The sequence below is a fragment of the Lontra canadensis genome, unplaced genomic scaffold, assembly GCF_010015895.1.
Source record: "Lontra canadensis isolate GAN:19392208 unplaced genomic scaffold, GSC_riverotter_1.0 scaffold28, whole genome shotgun sequence".
NCBI classification, from domain to species: Eukaryota; Metazoa; Chordata; class Mammalia; order Carnivora; family Mustelidae; genus Lontra; species Lontra canadensis.
In genome coordinates this window covers 14,942,231-14,959,853 of record NW_022631022.1, presented here as the reverse complement: position 1 = coordinate 14,959,853, position 17,623 = coordinate 14,942,231, and positions in this window count along the sequence as shown.

The following is a 17,623-nucleotide window of genomic DNA, read 5'->3' as shown; positions in this document are numbered from 1 at the left end:
CCTAATCACCCCAAACATTTCTCCAGCCTAGACCTCTCCTCTAAGCCAACCACCTTCTTACCATTTCCACTTGGATGCCTACTGGACAGGTCAAAGTTTGCATGTTCAAAGTCAAAATCTGAATTTCCTTCAAAGCCCTCTCCTACTACCTGCCTTGTTGAATTTACCCCTTTCTCAATCAAGAGCACCACCCTTTACTCAGATACTCAGGCTCTAAGCCTATACACTGCAACTGAATTTTCTTTTTGCCCTACATTCTACGTCCATACCATCAGCAAGTGTGGTTGGTTCCGTCTGCAAAATATAAGCCAGATTCAACCACAGCTCAACATCTTTACATATTTTGGCTATTGTCACCCATCAGAAACACTGCCATCTCTCTCTGGACCTACTCCAGTAGCCTCACAGTTCATCCCTCTGCATCCTCTGTTGTTATCCCTCCCCCAGTCTATTCTCTCCATGGCCAGCCAGGAGATATTTTATTTTATTTTTTTAAAGATTTTATTTAGTTATTTGAGAGAGAGTACAAGGGAGGGGTGCAGGAGGCAGAGAGAGAGGGAGAAGCAGACTGCCTGCTATGCAGGGAGCCTGATGTGGGGCTCGATCCTGGCTGGCATCATGACCTGAGTCCAAAGCAGATGAGTAACCAACTGAGCCACCCAGACACCCCCAGGAGATATTTTAAAACTGCAAATCAAGTCATGTCAAACCCTGCTCGAAACTTAGAATGAAATCCAGATTCCTTATCACAGCTGCCTCTCCCTCTCACCTTCTCTCTTGCCCTCCATTCTCACCACACCAACCTTCGTGCTTTTTCTCAACCCGCTAACTTTATTCTCACCTCATAATGCGCATATTTCCTCTACCCACTGCCTGGAATGCTCTCGAGGATCTTTGCAGGTCTCGAGCACTTATTATTACCTGATACTATAACAGTTACTAATGTGTTTACTTGTTTATTGTTGGTCTCTAAGGCAGTAGAATCTATATTTTATGGCAAGAGTTGAGACTCTTTTGTTCACTGGTGCCTGAAATAGGATCTGACACATGGAAGAGACTCAATAAATATTTGTTGAATGAGTGAGAAATTATAATACAGGAGTTTGTTGAGTATTTACTGTGTGCCAGGTACTGTGATAAGGCTTTGCATGCCTTGTCTCATTTAACTCTCAAGCAACCCAATGAGAAGTTTACTATTATTTTACTCAGTTTCCCAGATGAGTATACATTAACATAAAAAGGTGAAGAAATTTGCCTAAGGTTACGCAACAAGCAGGGGATGGACGCACCCAGCTTGGTCTCACCACAGAGATTATCCTGCCCCCAAGGAAGGCTGCTTTTCTAGCACTTGGAGTCCCAGTGAAACCATTTTGAGATCCTCTGCATATGCATTCTGCATGCAGCAGCCATAACTCCCCTTCCAGTCTAATGGGAATGGAAAGAGCCATTGCTGCTTGGGGAAGAGTTGTGAGGACACTGTCACTCTGCAGCTCTCCTGCCCAGCCCCTGTAAATGGATTCATATTTCAAATGTGGGTGCGGGAGGGGAAGAATAGGTGCACCCGTGGAATGGGACAGACGCGGTCTCCTCTGGAAGCTCAAATGTCTGATCTTTCAAGTCTAAGCTTTGACGTGGGGCAAGCGCCTCAAGTTTTCCTGCTGTCTTCATCCTCTGGCTTTGCTCTGTGCTCGATGCCTTCCCTTCCTCCTCTTCTGGATGAGGGGGAAAGTTCTCTGTAGGAGAGACTCTTGGTCCCCCAACCATATGTCCAGGCTTGGCCCTAGAGCTCGTTCCCCACCTAAGAATGTTTTCGTGGCTCTGTTCACCTAAGGGCAATTTCCAGCCCAGGAGTGCACTTCCTCCTGGTGAGCAGCAGGCCAGAGGTGGTGGTGAGTTAGCACTATGAGAGTGACCCACCACTGAGTGAGAGATAGAAGCTTCTCCTCCACCCTGCCTGCCGCCACCGCCCACTCTCAGCAGGACAACTCTGCAGTGTGTTGCAGTTTCCGGGAGCCCAGCAGGACTGAGCCCCACCTGTCCATAGCAGTAATCTACTCATCAATACATCCTCCATGGCCTTTTCTTTCTTCCCACTACCCCCCCTCCATGCTTCCCGAGGTCACCTCTGGAGTCAGTTACACGTCCTGGAATCCTCATCTCGGGGTCTCCCTTTGGGGAGAGCCCGCCCGAGACAGTGTTTAACCCACTTCAGCTGGCTTTTCTCTTTTTTTTTTATTATTCCAGCCAATGGGCCTCAAATCATTTGGTTAGTGGTGTTTAGTCCATGCTGCTGAATAAAGAAATAGAGACACGTCGGGCATTTCCTTCTCCCGGGTGAATAGGGGCATCTGGTTCAGAGATTCTTCACGGTGCGCCCCTTCTCTCCAGAAATAGGGGCTGGCTCCTGGTCCCAGCCTGGAGGACATCTCCCCATCCAGCAGGGCTTCTCTGTGGCTCTGCAGCCTGGGAAGTCGGTCTGTTTAATGCGCGCATTCTGAAAACGTGGGCCGCTACCTGATTATGGCTTCCTCAGGGGTGGAGTGCGCGCCCTGCCTGTTCGTGTTGTGTTTTCCCCGTGACTCCTTCCTTTGCTATTCCACAATAAGGCCGATCTGCCATAGCAACGCCTACAGACAGTGGCACCGTGCGGGCTGTTCCTTCTCAGCTGCAGAATGTTTCCTTAAAGAAACACACACCTGGAAATGGAATTTCTGGAACGATTTCTGGATGCTTTCCAGAGGAACCCTGGCAACGTGTGCAAATACCCTTTTATTTTCCAACATGGGAACAAATATTTCCTATCTTTCTTTAGTGTGGAGGCTGGTCTCAGTAACTACCCAGGGGACACGTTTCTGGGTGGTGGGGGTGGATGATGGGAGTAAGGCGACAGCAATACCTCAGTCTGGGTCATTTGCACCAACACTATGTGGGTTATTCATTTAATGTCCCAGTGGGGATATGGACTGAGACTCAGGAAATATAGGTGAAGATGAAAATTCTGGAGTTATCTTCAAAGAGACAGAATTTTAAGTTATGAGAATGGATGTGATGATCTCTGTGGAAGAGAAGAGAGAGCAGGAGATTGGGACAGAGGGGGGACATTGGGCCTTAGGTGGCTTGATCATATCATTTGTTGCCTAAACTGGAACAGCTTTGGGAGAGAAAGGAAACACTATTAATAATGACACTGGGACCTCAGATGTAAACCAGGATTGTCTTGGGCACACATATGGTCACCTAACCATCGGATCCCCTCTGGTGAAGGGGCTGGGTGGTGACTCTCTTGGCCACCGCCCCAACACGTGTTACATGAGAGCAGGAAGTGGTGAAGAGGTGGTTGCCTTCTAGAGCCCAGAAAATATGTCCTTTCAGTAGGGTCTCCGGAGGGGCCGTCATGAACTCCTGCAAACTGTCTTCCCTTGGCTGGCAAAGGCCCCAGCCTTTTGCTTGTTTTCACATCCTTCCTTGGGGATGAGGAAGGTATGGTGAGGAAGGACACAGAGGCGTGTGTGCTCTCCAGATGTTTCAGGGAAAGTAAGGAGTAATTAGTGGAAAATTGATAGAACTGTCAAAAGAAAAAAATCAGCTACGTAAATTGTTTAACTAAAGTTACAACTGTGTGATAAAAATTAAATTTTTTCACATGATATTCAAACTAATCATTGCCACATCCATCTAATTCTCCTCTTCCTCCAATTTAATTACAATATAACTTTGTCCCTACTTTGTGTCCAATCCAGTCCCTCTATTCTATGCTCTCTTACCTTTTCTGGGGCCTTGATCCGTAGTTTAAAAAATAATAACTTCTTGGGTGTCTGGGTGGCTCAGTGGGTTAAGCCTCTGCCTTTGGCTCGTTGTGAACTTAGGGTCCTGGAATCAAGCACTGCATAGGGCTCTCTGCTCAGCAGGGAGCCTGCTTCCCCCACTTCTCTCTGTCTGCCTCTCTGTCTACTTGTGATCTCTGTCAAATAATTTTAAAAAAATCTTTAAAAATAATAATAATAATAATAATTTCTTGACCCTGACTCTCCATTTGACCTGTATCTTGAAGAGTTTAAGAATGGCACCTTCCATTCCCCACCCCCTCCCCTGCCCTGCTTTCTCCCTAACCTGTGAAACCTGGATTTCTACCATTCCCACTTTCTTTAAGTGTATCAGATCACACAGAAGAATTCTAATAACTGACTTCATCTGGGCCAGTATGGTTCACAGTAGGCTCGCACTAGCTAAGCCATTTCTGAATGTCAGGTTTCCCAGGGAAACCAGCTATCATAGTAGCAAATGGATTCCAAGTTGGTTAAAGTCAGTTTTTAACTTGTTCTAAACAGGTCAAATCCAACCTTCCTAGATCAAATTGGATAAGGCCAGCTCAAGTAGAATAAAACATTCCAACTTGGAACAAATCAAATTGAGAGCAATTCATGCTGATTGAGACCAGATAAGCCTGGTTCCCACTTGTCCTTACTGGGTCAGACCAACATGAATCACATGGGTCAAAAGGAGGAAAGGGGATTCAGCCAGGTGATACTGCTTCATATTAGGGGGAAAAAATGGTATAAAATGATTCTTGGCAGAGAGATGAATGATTCTCAGCAAAGGGAGTCTAACTAAATCAAACCAGTTTAAAGTCACATTAGTCAATGTAGTCTAGTTCAAACTGGATCTTATGTGAATAGTTTTGCATTTGCTGATTAAAACCAGCTTTGGCCAGTTTAAACCAGATCAGTCTGGCAGCATTGCCAGATGGCTTCAAAAATATATTAACTATTTATTGAGGAGAAAAAGAGAGATGGTTATAGTTATAGATGTCGTTATCCATTATATCTTATTTATGTTTTGCTTACATAGATCATTAAAAGGTATCTATTTTTTTCAAAATCCAAAGCAAACTCTTTACTGATTCAGCATGTTATTTGTAATGTTCTTTGGTCTATAGCTTACTCATATCATTAAAATGATTTCTTACACTGTTGAGTGTCTCAGATTAATCAAACTGGGGCACTTCCTTTGCAAAAACAAAACAAAAACATTTTTTTTTCTGATTATCTAGAGATGAGAGTCCATTGGTGGGAGTGAACTCATCCCCCTCCCCCGCCTCCACCACCCCTGGTTTCGCTTTCCATTACTCATGGTCACCTGTGGTCCGGAAGCAGATGACCTTCCTCTAATGTAGGTCAGAAGGTCAATAGCAACCAAATGCTGTGTCACAACATCTGTCATTCACCTCACTTTATGTCGTCATAGAGGCTTTTATCATCTCACATCGTAAGGGTGAGTATGGTACAATATTTCGAGAGAGAAACCACATTCATATAACTTTTATTATACTATATTGTTACAGCTCTTCTATTATTAATTATCATTGTTCATCTCATGTTCCTAATTTACAAATTAAACTATATCATATGTATATATAGGAAAAAACAATATATTTAGGATTCATTACTACCATTTCAGCCATTCCCTGGGTTTCTTGGAACATACCCCTGTGGATAAGGGGTGGGCTACTGTACGTGACTGGGCATCAACATTCTTACAACATTCTCTCTCTTTTTTTTCTTCTTTTTGGAAATCTCATTTTTTCATGGGGACAACACTAAGATTTGAATTACTTTATTAAAAAAAATTACTGAGAAGCCAGATCCACAATAAGACATTTTCAAAGAGACAAAATTTCCCCAGCTCTGTGAGGGCTCTGTCCCAGGTGGTGCTATTTCTATAGAAAATATGTTGACTGTATTGAACGGCTAACCATCCTTCCATAATCTGATTATAACTCTCCAGTAAAAATACTTCCATATTTTTTTCTTCAAAGAATTTCTGAATTAAATCCTAACTTGATATAGGGATATTTGACAGTTTTGCTTAATTACAGACTTCCTGACTGAGGAACAGCGCAAATACAAATGAATTCAAAACTGTGTTGACTGCCTACATGCATGACGCTAAGCTGATGCATAATCATACTTATTTATCCAAATGGCAAACCAATACAGAAGCAGAAAGGGAATACGTAGAGAATGAATGAGAATACAAGTTGTACTGCAATGAACGGGAAAACTGAAGTGGAAAGGTAATTTATGTGAACCACGTTTAAAACAAATATATTTCCCAGACAAAGAAAATGTTGGAACTTGTGTTTCAAAACTGGACACCTAGAAGTCCACACACCAGGTCTGATCAGATCAAACTTGTGTGAACAGTTCTATGCAAATGAAAATTGTTCTCAGTTGTTTAAACTGCTAAATTAAATTGGATCAAAGTGAGAATTGCCCTTTGATTTCAAAGTTTGCACTGACCATGGACCCACGATGTTCCCTAGGAGGCTCGATGGTAAAGTAAGAGAAAGCCTCTCCCTTTCTGCACCTCCTTCACCTGCCACTTCTCTACTTCTCTGGTTCCCTTTGGGAAGAACTGTTTGTGCATCAGGAGCTCCAACATGCTCCATGTGTCTTTGAAAGGAATGTGTATCCTGCTGTTGGGTGGAGTGCTCTATAAATAGCAATTAGATTTTGGTTGGTGTGTTGTACATTTCTTCTACATCTTTGCTGATTTTCTTTCTATTTATACTATCAATTACTGAGAGGGGAGTTTTAAAGTCTTCAACTTTAACTGGATTTGTCTTTTCTCCATTTCTATCAGTTTTTGGTTTTGTATTCTGAAATTCTGCTCTTGGGTACATACGCATTGAGGATTGCTGCCTCTTTGGTGAACTGACTCTTTTATCATTATGCAGTGTCTCCTCTTTATCCCTGGTAATTTTCCTTGTTCTGAAGTCTACTTTAATATGAAAATAGCCATTCTAGGTTTCTTTTGATTAGTGTTTGCATGGTTTATCTTTTTTCCATATTTTTATTTTGAACGTACCTTTATCAATATACTTGTATGCAATATATAGTTGTGTCTTATTTTTATTATTAAAGGGCAAGCCTGATGGACACACTCTAAAATGGTCCTCAGTGATCCCTGTCTCTTGAATTTATGTCCTTGCTTAGTCCCCTCTGCTGAAGTGTGGGCAGATCCTCTGAGTTGCTCCTAACCAATATAATGTGGCAAAGGTGACAGGATGTCACTTCCTTGATTACATCACCTAAGATTATAACTTCCATCTTGAAAGACTCATTCCCTTGCTGTCTTTGGTGAAGGAGGTTGCCAGGCTGGGGAGACTCACATGGCAAGGAATTGAGGGTAGCTGTCAGTCAACAACCAGCTGAAAACTGAGGCCCTCAGTCCACCAGCCCAAAAGAAATCGAATCATCCCAACAACCCTGTAAGTGGGCTTGGAAGTGGATCCCTCCCCAGTCAAAACTTCATATAAGACTGCAGCCCCGACCAACACCTTCACTGAAGCTCCATGAGAGCCCTGATGCAGAGGTCTTAAGCCGGTTAAGCCATGCCTGGCTGGACTCTTGATCCACAGAAACTGTGATATAATATTGTTTTAAGCTAATTTTATAGCAATTTGTTTCACTGCAATGAATCACTGGTATATGTGTTTACACTATTTACATTTAATAGAAGGACTGAGAGTTTGTACTTAAATCACCATTTTGTTCCCTGTTTTTCATTTTCCCTTTCCTATCTTTTCTTTCATTACTCAAATATTTTTTGTATTCTGTTTTAATTTTCTATTGAGATATTTACCATAACTCTTTGGAAGGAAACATTTTTAGTAGTTGTGCTAGAATTACAGTATATATATACTTAACTTTGCATAGCCTATGAAGAATTCTATTCTTCAATTTCAAGTGAATTAGAAAAATTTTATCATCATATAAGTGCCTCTGGCTTCCCCTTTCCTGTTGCCCATCATAGTATTACATCTATATCCATTGACAACTCCATCAGTGTTATAACTTTTGCTTTCAACTGTCATATGTCATAAATGTTTTAAAGAACTTAAATTCTATTATAGTCCCCAGATATTTGCCATTTCAGTTGCTCTGCCTTCATTATTGTTGTTACAGATTTTCCTCTGCTATAATTTCCCATTTCCAAGGATTTCATTACCATTTCTTAAAGAATAGTTCTGGTGACAGTGAATTCCCTTCCTTTTCCTTTAACTGAGAATCTTTATTTCATCTTCATTCCTGAAGGATATTTTCACTGGATATAGAATTCTGGACTGATAGTTCTCTTCTCTCAGCCCTTTAAAATGTTCTTCGACTTCCTTCCAGTTTCCATGGTTTCTGATAAGAAATGAACATTCATGTGAGCTTTTGTTTCCCTGTATGAGATACATCGTTTGTCTTTGGTTGCTTTCAGGATTTTTTTCTTTGTCTTTGTCTTTCATCAGTTTGTTATGATTTGTGGTTTTCTTTGATTTTATCTTGTTTAGAGTTCAATGAATTGCTTCAATCTGTATGTTTATGTCTTCTGTGAAATGTGTAAGTTTTTCTACCATAATTTCTGAAGATATTTGTTCCCATTCTATGCTCTTTCTTCTTTCCTTCTGGAAGTCTAATAACAAAAATATTAAACATTTTGGTATTTTTCCAGGGATCCCTGAGGCACTGTTAGTTGTTTTTTTATTTTTTTCAATTTTTTCCTCTGTTGTTCAGATTAGATAATTTTTATTGACTTACCCTTAAGTTATTTCTATTCACTGACTTTATTTCAATTATTGTCCTGTTCAGTTCTGAAATTTCCTTTGGTGTGTGTGTATATATATATTTTTTCAGAGACTTTCTATTTTTCCATTTGTTTCAAGACTGCTTGTCCTTATTTCTTGGAGCATGGTTATAATCACTACTTTAAAATTCTTCTCAGGTTTGACCTCTGTTCTTTGTCTTTTTCCTTGTCAGTTGAGACTTTCATGGTTCTTTATATGGTGAGTGATTTTGGTTTATATCCTGGACCTTTTGAATATTATATTATGAGACTCTGACTTTGGTTTAAGTCCTAAAAGAACATTAATTTTTTTTTTTTTTTTTTTTTTTTTTTTTTTTCTAAGCAGGCTATGGACCAGGTTCTATTCTGGCTGTAAGTTCCAACATTCCTTTGTGGGCTCTGGTTCCAAAGTCAGTTCTGTTTTTAAAGGGCAGTGCCATTCAGATGAGGCCTGTGTGTGCGCCACCCAGTGGCCACTCTTGGACCTGGATCATGGTATCCCCTCTAGTTCAGTTCTCCCAACCTGTGTGGTATGCTATTTAGGGTCAGATCCACACATGTGTAGCTTGGAGGGGAGCCCAGAGTTCATCCATCAGTATGTGGGATTTCTTTCTTAATCTCTCCATTCTCCATGATCTCTGCAACACTGCCTCCATGGAGCCTCCACTCAGCCCTCCAGCCAGCAAGCTTGGGATTTAGTTTCCTCGCTCTGCCACATGCTTCCTGTAACTGTTTCTGTGTCTAGAGCCAAGGGGCAGGAAGACAGAGTGGGAAAAAAAGGAATGGAGCTTTGCTGCACATTCCTATGCTCACTTTTCCTTTGCTCAAATAGAAAAGTTCCCCCATTAGGTGCCTACCCATTGCCACTGCCATCCCCACCCCCATTGCTGTCACAATATTGCCTGTGGGAAAGGCTGGAAAAAAAGAAATAAAACCCAGAGAATTCCTCCCCTTTCTCTGGCTCTTAGGAAGTCCCTTCCTTGTTTCTTGAACTGGAAAGAGAGGACTTCTCTTGGAGCGCTGTTTGCCTCTGGAGCACACATGTAAGTTTCTGACTGCCTTTGAGTGCAGGCTGGCTAACACTGGAGGAAAAGAAAAATGGCAAACTTACTGCTGGTTTAGTGGAACTTTGCATTCTGGTCTCTTTCCCTGACCTGCCTGCCACTGTCTATGCTTTGGAATCCTCAGACACCTGCTCCATCTGTTCTGCCCAGGATTTATAGTTGTGTCTTGCCTTATTTTACTTTTTCTGGAATTAGTGTCTACTTTTGCTTCTTCAATCACTGATCATTGGATATGTGAAAAATGTTACCTTTACATATGGCATTTATTGCAAAAAAAAAAAAGTTACATTTTAAAAATTTCAGTAATAGTTCTTTGTTATGACCTAAAAGAGTTAAGCTGTCCACATCCTATTTTCTGAATCTATAATTAGAGGCATTTTTCCCAAAGACAAATTCTCAAAGGAACACATTCACACTAAGATTGAACCACAACCTCATTAGGCTTACACAATACTTCCAGTGGTTTTCTTGTTTGCATCCTCCCCTTTCACATTAATGAGGGGGAAAAAATGCTCTGAGAAGACCATAAGAACTCTGAGATTTTGAGCTTGAATGACTGGGAGGGGGTGGTTTCACCCAGACATGGAATGCAGAGTGGGAATCGGGTTCATGTGGCGGGAGGGGAGTGGATATGTTCTGTGTTCTGTCCATAATGCACCGACGGGAAGAGCCTGCCAAAATATCTAGGACATGGGAACCTGAAGTTGAGGGTCAGAGGTCAGATTTGGGTGGCATAAAGAATCACTCCCCAGGAAGTTACTGTGGAAGGTATGAGGAAGAAAGTGATTGTGGGAGGGAAGGAGAGCCAGCATGGCAAGAGAGGAGAGGCAGGGACCGTGTGTGTACGGAGGTGTGAATTCTCCCTAAGCAGCCTGCTTTCAGGGCCCTCTATCTGGAGCTCATTCAAAGGCAAAGATGGTATTTCAGTCACCATGGCAGACTGTTCAGGGTCTTCCTGATTCCAGCCCCTGGTGGAGACAATCTGGGGTGAAACTGAAGACTTCTGTGGCTGCCTGACTCGTGAAAGAATTTGCTTGGGCCTCCTAATCAGCACAATTACCTCTGTACGGCAAAGTAATAGCTGTTCAAGCACTTGGCCATTGCCACGTTGTATTGTATTTGCAAACACCATCATATTTTATTGTAACAACCACTGCATCAATCATAGTGTGCTAGGTTTTGCTGCAGTAATAAGCCTTTATCTCAGAGGCTTAGCACAACAAAAGATGCTACAGATGCTTACACAATAAGGGGTGGTGGGTACTTTGCCCCGCAGAGACCTCTGAGACCCAGGCTAACCAAGGCCACATCTTAACAACGGTTTCCATGATCACACCCCCAGTGGGAAGGGAACGTGATTTGTACACTAAGACTTAAAGCATCTGTTAGCCCTTCTTCCCTCCCTTCCCTCCTTCTTTCCTTCCTCTCCTCCCTCCCTTCTCCCCTACCTTTGAATTTTTAGAAAGAGAAGTCACATTCCAATGACCAAAGCAAATTACACAGCCACGCTTAGCTGTAGGGCAAGGGAACAGAGAAGTTAAATTCTCTCTTCCCCCCTGAGGGGGAAATGGTGGATCTCAGTAATGACTACCCAAACCGTACCCTTAAGAATTATTATCTCCACTTAGGAGTCAAAACACTCAGACTCCATTAAGTCATTTTTCCAGAGTCACAGAGTTAATAAGTTAGCAGAGCAAGGATCCAGGTGCGTGCTTGTTTAACTATAAAACCCCCACATCTTCCATTAGTCAGATGTCCCCTCTTCATGAAACCGTCACCCAGAAGATGGTTCTTATTAGCTTCAAGAGAACTTCAGATGCTGACAAGTAAAAAGTTTGACCCAATTAAAGTTAATCTTGTGAAAATGTGTTTCTTTTCTCTCTCTTCTTGAAACAACCTGTAATAAAAAAAAAAAAAAAAAAAAAAAAAGAAGAAGAAGAAGGGAAAAGGAAGAAAGGAAGAAAAAGAAGAAAAGAAAAAGAAAAACAGAAAAAGAAAAAAAAAAAACCAAAAAAGTCCTTTGGGTTGACCTCTGACCTGCCCCACAATATCTAATTGCATGTCAGGGTGATTTGTTTTTTTTCTGACTGCATGGTATTTTCCACTCATAGAACTGGGTCAGAAGAAGTTTGTCTCTTAATTTACATGCTTGTTCTTGCTTATGTTTGGTCCATGCTTGATCCCGTAACCTTCCATCCATTCTTTGGAATGTTCCCATGACAGGGGAAGAACGGCAATACAGCTAGCCAGGAAAAAGGGACAGAACAATTACACAGGGAAAGGTAGATGGCACGAGGGTACTCCCAAACCCGGGGGTGCCTGGGTGGCTCAGTCAGTTATGTGTCTGCCTTTAGCTCAGGTCATGATCTCAGGGTCCTGGGATCGAGCCCTGTGTCCGGCTCCTGTCTCTGCTGGGAGCCTGCTTCTTCCCTCTGCCTCTGCCTCTCTCTCTCTCTCTCTCTCTGTCTTTCTGTCTCTCATGAATAAATAAAATCTTAAAAAAAAAACAAACGTACTCATTTCCCCACTTGAGAGGAGTCAACAGCGAATGTTTAGTCCCATTCTGCAGATGAGGAACCTGAGGCACAGACAGGTTAAGTGACTAAATCAGATTAAAACGAGCTGTTATTATTTTTTTCTGACCCATAAGTTAGTTTCCTGGCCCCTCCACACTGGAGACTTCCATTACCCGCCAGCTCCCGGGAACCGTATCCCAGCTGATGCAGGGGGAGCTCTGCCTTGTCTAAAGACCGGCGCCTTCACGTGGTTTTCTCTGTGATGGATACAAGACCTAAGAGGTAAGGCAGTAAGTCTCCCCTATCCCCCCAGGCCGCTGGTCCCTGCAGGTGGCAGTCTTCCAAACACTTCAGAAGAAGTGCTTCTCCGGTCTCAGAACTCTTCCTGAACAAAGCTGAAATCCATGGAAAAGTTCTAGAAAGAGTCATAGGTAGCAGTAGAAACTCATGTCCATACGGCTGGGCCGAGCCTCCACACAAGCCCAGGAAGGAGACTTAGCAGTCTTCTTGGTTTAACCCCAAAAAAGGGAAAAACACCACTCGATTAGATTAAATTCGCTTTGAGTAGGCCCTGAAATTCTCAGCTTCAGTGTGTATGAGTTTTGGAACTCAAGATGATGTTAGCGATCGTGATGGCTGTTTCTGAAGTCACGAGATCCCTAGTTTCCTCCATCCGTGGACTTACGAGGGGTGGAAATGAAAGAAACCATTTCAAATGCAGCTTGAAATTTGAAAAAAAGAAGTCACATACTTCTCTGTGTATGTCATCTTTTCCCAGATGGATCCGAAATGAACCACATAATTTCCCCGTTGCAGGGTTTCTGAGAGAATCATAGATCTGAGAGCTGGAAGAGGCTTTAAGACTTGGGGTGAGGCAGTCCCCTTTTCTTCCAACATAGAAATATGTTCTTCCCATTTTATAGACAAGGTGACTACAGGTCTCAGGTTGGTGATTCCTATGTGACGTGGCTAGTGGGTAGTGCTGGTACAGAATTTGGGGGGCTGACTGCTTGCTTTTACTACACGGAACTGCTCCTTGCGGGTAGAAGACCCTATCATACAGAGAACAGTGGCACAGGAAACATCAAAGTAAAAAAAAAAAAAAAAAAAAAAAAAGGAACATAGGAGCGATGAACATCTTGGCAGCAAAATCTGGCAAGATGTCACACTTGGCACCCAGTAGGGCCTCTGTATACTGGAGAGAGGCAGGATGAAAGTAAGTAGGCAAGATAAAACAATGAACTTGGAAACTGGCTTTGGGAACCTGTAGTGGCCTAGGTTTCTATACAAACCATATCTGGCCAGTGTTTGCCGGCTATGCAGTATCTCTAAGACTTTATACAAATTAATTAATTCAACAAGAAAGCCAGTTGGCTAGAGAGGGAGAATTGCCAGGGAGGCCAAGGTGACAGCGATTTCAGGCACAGTGTAAGCTGATTAGCCTCAAACAGAGAAGCAGCTTTCTGCACTGAGAGAGACCCCTCACCCCCAGGCCATCTGGGAGTGTTGCAGCACTGGTCCCAAGGTCAGCATGGGCCATGGGTGAAGGACAAGACCTTATTAGGAGAGTCTCCAGGAAACAGGGGAAGGCAGACACAGGGCATTCCTTTAAGATGATGGATTTGTTCTATTTTGCATTTATTTTTTTCATTACAAAAGAATTATGGAATGATGTTTTTGCCTTACCTTTTTTTTTTTTTTAAATAACAAAGTGGATTTCCCCTCCCTCACCCTTTGGATAAGCACAGATCTGATCATGTCAACCCCTGCTTAAACCCCCCTAGAAGCTTCCTCTTGCTCATTTGCAAATAACCCAACTTACAAAAATGGCTACTTGCAATATCATTTACAAAATGATATACTTCTGTATTAGCTGCATAATGGCCACTACCCAAAGCTGTCCCCTGCCTTCTTCCACTCTGGAAACCCTGGACTCTACCAGTCCCGCATCTAGGGCAGCAGGGGGCTCTAGGACCCCACTCCTTGTATCTGTTCTGATGGGACACCCCTGGGCCTTTGTGGTGGTCAAGGGATTATGAACCATGCCTGCAAGGCTCGGCACAGTCAGACTTCAACCCATCCCCACCCCACATCCCTCCTTTCTCTTGGGTTCTGAGTCCTACCCACACTCCCCTTCCTTCTGCTCCTTGTGTGTGTCAAGCCTCTCCCGGGGCCTTTGCAAATGTGCGTCCTTCTGTCTAGAACAGTCTCTTCTCTTTTTACTCGGGCTGACTTTTCTCATCCTCCCTGCAATCATTCATTGTCAGCTTCCATCAATATAGGGCAGGTGGATGAATTAAAGGATGATCGATCATCTTTGAGAGGAGGAGCTGGCACGTGGTTTTCATCCGTGAATAGTAATTATCTTCATCTAGGTGACCGGTGCCAGAAGGAGAGAGGGAACCCGTGACCCTGGGGGCTGTGAGGTCCACTCTCTTTCTTGCTCAGCGTTGCCCCTCCTGGAGAGAAGCAGCTTCCGTCCGGGTGATGCCTTTGAGCTGTGAGTATTATCACTCTCCAAGAGGGAAAGGAGAAATAATCTGAATATTTGGGATTCCAAAAGTCATCTTGTACCAGGTAACACGAAGTTTCCTATCTCCTCTGACCAGACATGGGGCAGGAAGGGATAAGGGCGAAGGGAGAGAGGGAACAAGAATGAGGTCATCTGAAATGTGGTTGTTGACTCTGACGCTGGGTAGGAAAACTTGATGTGCCATATAGAAGCCATTTTGCTTCTGTCCTCCAAGCTGGTGCCCACAGCATGGCTGTGGACTGCAGGTCAAGTAGTGAGGCAGACCCAGGCCAGGGACATGAGAACTTGGGATGTGGTTTTTAGGCTGACATCCCAGATCCCCCAGAGGGAGAAGAGAATGGAGTGACTTAAGGAGGCGAGCAGGGGAGGAAAGGCTCCTTCCTCCATTCCGAGGCACTTAGAAACAGCTTAAAACCACAGATGACAAGTTGTGTTGTGTTGTGTTTTTGTGTTTCCTTTATTTCCTTATTTTTTTGCTGGGCACAAGCTTGCCTTGACTTTACAGTCTGCAAAGGTATACAACCCAGAAAATAAAAGAAACAACTTTATAGGCATTGTGATGGATCCTGGAACCTCCTGGAGCCTGAAATTAGGGGTTTGAATATGTGTCTATTTGCCTCCCACCTCCCAGTGTTAACAAAGGAGGGATAATACAAGGGTTTCCTTCCCTGCCGGGACACAGCCCCCTGAAATGCCATTAGGATGAAAACACCCGTGTTTGTCAAAAAGAGCGTAAAGCAGTGTTTTTCAAAGTGTAATTTTTGGAATTCTAGCCCCAAGAAATGTTCTGCTGGTGAAAGGATTCGTGGTCGGTGCCTATTAGTAAAGTACAGAAGCTGTTATACTCACACGTGGCCCGCACAAAGGTCTGCTTGTCTGGGTTACTGTCCTGGAATCTGTTCATACTTTGCTCTTACTCCGGTTCCCCAAGCTCTGAAGTCCCAGGAAGTGGATCTCAGCAGGAGGCTGTTCTGCCTGGAGCATTTGGGAGCCTTTCCCATGTGCCAGTGCTTTGCTGAAGGAATGGCTGACCACCCAGGGTGCGGCTGTAGGCAGGGGGCACGCTCAGCGGGGTGGGGCAGTGCCCGTCCTCTGTAGGGACGACCCGAGCGTCTCTCATCACAACTGAGACAGCCAATGGAGTGAAGGGGCACTATTAGTCATTAACTGAGAATCACACCAAGACCACACGTATAGGCTAGGCCTGTCCTACCTATCGCAGAGCTGATACATGACTGAAGAGTCACGTTTTTTGTCTGTCATTTCAGGAGGTCAGGGTAGTAGTTACAGGGAATCGTTTCAGTTCAAAATGAAAAGGGGCCTTTCTAACAGAGGGCCTCCAACAACGGTATGAGTTAGTTTATGTGGTAGTGAGCACCTTGTCGTTGCAGATACGCAAGAGGGTCACTAACAACTTCTGCTCCAAGATGTCGGATGTGGAAGATACTGGCATGCCAGGAAGTCACTGGGGCTAGATGACCCCTTCTTTTTTTTTTTTTTTTTTTTAAGATTTTATTTATTTATTTGACAGACAGAGATCACAAGTAGGCAGAGAGGCAGGCAGAGATAGAGGAGGAAGCAGGCTCCCCACTGAGCAGAGAGCCCAATGCGGGGCTCGATCCCAGGACCCTGGGATCATGACCTGAGCAGAAGGCAGAGGCTTTAACCCACTGAGCCACCGAGGTGCCCTAGATGACCCCTTCTAACTTGAGACGCCTACTCTTCTTTGCCCTCTGTCGGTAAGGGTTAGTAGCTTATCTCATAGGAAAGGACCAAATCCTGTCAGTCTGATTTACACATACATACACACTCGGATAAAAGTAGAAATACAATAGGACTGAAAGATGAAAAACTGCTCTTGTAGCATAATTAATATTCCTTGGTGCCTATATATAATGTAAATATTTCTTTGTTTAAAATGAGATTGGATTTCACAGTATAGCCTTGACTTTAAATAAAGGGAACATTTGGGGTGCCTGGGTGGCTCAGTCAGTTAAGCATTCGACTCTTGATTTAGGCTCAGGTCATGATCAGGGTCCCGGGATGGAGCCCCACGTTGGGTTCAATGTTCAGTGCAGGGTCTGCTTGAGGATGCTCTCCTTCTGCCCTTCCCCCAACTCGAGTGTGTTCTCTCTACCTTTCTCAAATAAATAAATTAATTAATTTAAAAATGTCTATAAGAAATAAATAAAGAGAACATTTTGTGACAGGTCAGCGGAATGCGGTCACTACAATCTGACCACGTCTGAAGTGGACCGGAATGGGTTCTGAAGCAGCAGCCTAGGTCAGCTGGCTCAAGTCTGGTCAACAAGAACGCATTTGGTTTTGCAAGATGTTGACGTTAAGGGAAGAGGAAGATACGAGGGAATTCCTTGTACTGTTCTTGCAATTTGTCCGTAAATCTAAAGCTTGTTTTTACAAAAGCCATATCCTTGCTCTTACGGCCTGTTCATAACAGGCCCTGCCTGAAGAACTCCCCTTGTCCTTGATGGCTCAGCTCAAACAGAACATCCTGGACTCCTGCTCCCCTCCCTGGAGTCTTCAGCTACTGCTGTATATCCCCCAATGACACCACCTGCTGGTATGATTTCTTGACTGTACAACACCTTTCCCACCCGACTCCAAGCTTCTTTTGGACTGGAACATTCCCTCATCTCATCTGTAGCCCTCAGTATACATCTTTTAAATGAATTAATGAATCCATCCAATTTGAGCAAATTTGATCAGTTTTGTTTTCTTTGTTTAAATTGTGGTAAAATATGCAGTGCATAAAAATGACCCTTTCCACCATGTTTAGGTGTACAATTCAGTGACACTAAGTACATTTCACTTTTACTAATGGGGCGGTAGGGTCCCAATCCATAATTCCAGTACATTCCAATGTTGTATAAATGTTCTAT